The sequence below is a fragment of the Clytia hemisphaerica genome, unplaced genomic scaffold, assembly GCF_902728285.1.
Source record: "Clytia hemisphaerica strain Z4C2 unplaced genomic scaffold, Clytia hemisphaerica genome assembly, whole genome shotgun sequence".
In the NCBI taxonomy this organism is placed as follows: domain Eukaryota; kingdom Metazoa; phylum Cnidaria; class Hydrozoa; order Leptothecata; family Clytiidae; genus Clytia; species Clytia hemisphaerica.
In genome coordinates this window covers 60,922-65,093 of record NW_027103568.1, presented here as the reverse complement: position 1 = coordinate 65,093, position 4,172 = coordinate 60,922, and the positions used below count along the sequence as shown (strand labels likewise).

General features: G+C 39.4%; 1 long non-coding RNA gene across 1 annotated transcript; it reads right to left on the bottom strand.

Moving 5' to 3' along the window:
• Positions 1 to 2,569: 2,569 nt before the first annotated feature.
• On the bottom strand, positions 2,570 to 3,892 carry LOC136801055 (uncharacterized). The gene is made up of 3 exons (XR_010845795.1): positions 3,824 to 3,892; positions 3,215 to 3,515; positions 2,570 to 3,037 (listed from the first exon to the last, which is right to left on the bottom strand). It is a non-coding gene; the product is annotated as an uncharacterized lncRNA (long non-coding RNA).
• Between the last annotated feature and the right edge of the window lie 280 nt (positions 3,893 to 4,172).

The window sequence follows — 4,172 nt, the reverse complement described above, 5'->3', positions numbered from 1 at the left end:
AATCAATCCCCACCATAAAAATATTGTAGAGATAAAAAAGCGTTTGCCGCATCTTGCCACGCTCTGCCCCATGTGCCCCAAGAAATTCAGCTATGAGGATATCGCAGTATTCTCTATAACGAGCTCTATAATTAATATGAAATTTTGCCACAGCTCGCCACACTTTGCCACGTTTGCCCCAAGAAATCCAACTATGAGGATATCGCTTTATTCTCTATAATATGAAATTTTGCCACAGTTCGCCACACTTTGCCCCATTTGCCCCAATGAAATTCAGCCATGGAACATCGCTGTATTCTCTATAACGAGCTCTATAATTAATATGAAATTTTGCCACAGCTCGCCACACTTTGCCCCGTTTTCCCCAAGAAATCCAACTATGAGGATATCGCTGTGTTCATTATATGAAATGTTGCCACAGCTCGCCACGCTTTGCCCCATTTGCCCCTAAGAAATTCAGCCATGGGGAATCGCTGTATTCTCTATAATATAAAATTTTGCCACAGCTCGCCACACTCTGCCCCGTTTGCCCCAACAAATTCAGCCATTGGTATATCGCTGAGTTATGTTCAGTGTATGAAATGTTGCCACAGCTCGCCACACTCTGCCCCGTTTGCCCCAAGAAATTCAGCCATTGGGAATCGCTGTATTCTCTATAAAATAAAATTTTGCCACAGCTCGCCATGCTCTGCCCCGTTTGCCCCGAGAAATTCAGCCATTGGTATATCGCTGAGTTATGTTCAGTGTATGAAATGTTGCCACAGCTCGCCACGCTTTGCCCCGTTTGCCCCAAGAAATTCAGCCATGGAGACATCACTATATTCTCTATTACATGAAACTTTGCCACAGCTCGCCACACTTTGCCCCATTTGCCCCAAGAAATTCAGCCATGGAGACATCGCTGTATTCTCTATAATATAAAATTTTGCCACAGCTCGCCACGCTTTGCCACGTTTGCCCCAAGAAATTCAGCCATGGGGTATCACTGAGTTTTCGATACCTAAAGTTGCCACAACTCGCCACGCTTTGCCCCGTTTGCCTCAAGAAATTCAGCCATGGAGACATCGCTGTATTCTCTATAATATAAAATTTTGCCACAGCTCGCCACACACTGCCCCGTTTGCCCCAAGAAATTCAAACATGGAGACATCGCTGTGTTTTCTATGTGAAATGTTGCCACACCTCGCCACGCTTTGCCCCATTTGCCCCAAGAAATTCAGCCACGGGGTATCACTGAGTTTTCGATATCTAATGTTGCCAACAACTCGCCACGCTTTGCCCCGTTTGCCCCAAGAAATTCAGCCATGGAGACATCGCTGTATTCTCTATAATATAAAATTTTGCCACAGCTCGCCACACTCTGCCCCGTTTGCCCCAAGAAATTCAGCCATGTAGACATCGCTGTGTTTTCTATGTGAAATTTTGCCACACCTCGCCACGCTTTGCCCCATTCGCCCCAAGAAATTCAGCCATGGAGATATCGCTGATTTTCTGTATGGTATAGAAGAGACAGTTTATGTTAACGTTCAATCAATGATTTTATACAATAACGTAACACAATCATAGCTTGTGGAAGAGCATTATCACGTTATGTTTTACTGACTGTAGTAAGATAGTATGAAATTTTCGTTTTGAGAGAGAGATTGCCAATTTCATACATGACAATTCCCACTTGCCGTATGTAAGTTTATTCCATTAGACGTGAAAAGCAACGACATTTTCAGACACACATATATCGCGACCTAGCCGAGAAAAGTCACTATTTTAATTTACAAATTTGGAATTTAAGTCAATGAATTTCAAGTTATAATTCATCAATTTTCACTGAATTATTGGCATGGCATTTCACAGCACACACTCATAGGCCAGCCGGTGAGTTTTGGTTCTCTTGATTTTATGTGGTTTTGTCTAAGACTTTGGTTCTCAGTGCCTCTCTTTAAGTTAGGATAACCATAGGATTTTCAGTACAATTTTCAATTATAGAATTTACCTAAAATTTCAGCCACCTTTAGAATTAGCTCATTTCAGTAACATGACTTCTTGTCATTTTGTCTCTATGATTTGTTCATATTTTGAGAGATTTTAGAGGTTTATCACGAGCATTTGAGGATATCTAGGATATTTTGTCATATTTAGTCAAGGATTTGTCATTTTAGTTCAAATTATTTTTCATTTTCATTTTGTACTTCTTAGTTTGAACTCTGTCAACACAATTTCAACAATCAACTTCAATACATTATTGTGTGCGTGTTCCAAACCAACCCTTAATCTGTGTCCAGCCTGCCTGCCTCTACATGGATGTCCATACTTGATACATGTTAAATGCAGTGGGAAAGCATAAGAACTAATTTACAGATGCAAAGAGCCAAACTGATTTGTCCCACCCATGAAAAGGAATCTGAAAATAGTGCGTCTAAAAAATAGCAGCCTGTTGTAAATAAAATATCACATATTCCTGTTGTGTTATTCCAAATAAATTAATTAAGTATATGGAGGAACAGAAAATTGTTCTCTACATTTATTTCAGTTGAGACTACTTCTTTCTGGACAGATAAAAGAGTATACCTTTTCCATATTGTCAATACTTCTAATAGTTTCAGTCCAGTTTGTCTTTGAAGGTATACCAACATTGTTCAACCAGAATTTAATCTCTTTGTTCATCTCCTCGAGACACGCATCACCTTAGAATTAAACGAGGTGGCCAGTGTTTTATATTCCAACATTGTATTATAATGTAGATGTTGGTTTAAGGCGTATAGGATAACTACAACTATAGGTATTTCGATTTCATAAACAGAATTTGAAATACCAATGGATAGGCATATTGAATAGTAGCTTTTCTGTATGCGTACTCACTACCTCGGCAAGAATCATGATTTCCAGTGACAGACGTTGTATAGGCTACTTTCAGCAAATCCTTCATCTCATCCGGCATTTGCTGGAGAACGATACGATTATACACTAGCAGTCGTTGATAGATTGGATGGTGTCTTGTAAAAAAACAAACCCTCTAACTGCTCCATAGCCATTTCAATGCCTTAAAAAATGTAACCTACAATATTGATTTTGGTTTTCGCAAACTTCTCATATCTCATAGTAAAATGCACGAAGTGAAGTATAACTATCAAGCCCTTGAAAAAATCTCATTTAGGACTGTACGACACATTTTTAGTATATAGTGTCATGAGAACAACCAATGATGTCTTGAAATTACCTTCAAAGCAGTTTCTACGAACCGAAACTCTAAATAACATCATCGCAAAAAGATGATTCAGGCACATGTTCGCCATGTACTTTAGATTTGGAGATTGAGCCTGGCACCGATTCCAAAAACCAGTGAGTGAAACGTCAGTTGCAAACAATTTAACGTAGAGTGAAAGTAGTTCGTCAACACCAGCGTAAAACATAAGCTCCAGAAAGCACCATTCTTTGTGGTGATCTTTGTCCTTCCGGAAAACATCCTTGGCCTTATCTGTCTCGAAGCCCAGCTGTTTAGCAATGTCTCCACAGAATACCTTAAAATTCATCAAAGTTAGTACAATTAGTATTATAGGTGAGAGAACTACCAGCCATTGATAGTGTCAATTAGTTGGCAGAAAGAGCAAAGATAATATTTCCCAACTACTCTTAGGTGCCAAATAAAGGGGGGGGGGGTTGGAAATTTTACTTCTGAAAACCCAAAATAAGGTAAATATAGGCTAAAATCAGGCTATTTAGAGCAAAATAAGGGTCCTTCTCTTTGACAGCTGAAAATATTCTTTAAAATTAACAAGCAGGGGGGGCCGTTTATTTGGCACCTAAGAGTAGTTAGAACTTTACATACCTCCCAGTTAAGGTTAACGAACGATATACACAGATTCATCTCAATGTGAGGAAGACCAACCAGAGGCACAACCCAATTCATAAACTGGGGAACACCGAGAACCATGTTCCTGAAACAATGGATATAAATGTTTGTGAAATTCATATCCATAAATAGGTAAGTACCTCTACAAGTTTCAGTACAGCTTCCCTAGTATAACACAGGAAGAGAACTTTAAGTACGCCAGAATCGACTATATGTCATTAAACCATACCACTCGTTTTCAGCAACAACGGGCATGACCAGCCTATAAAACAACCTTTTCCCGTAAAATGAACGATAACAACTTGAGCAAGAACTCACCTCAAAC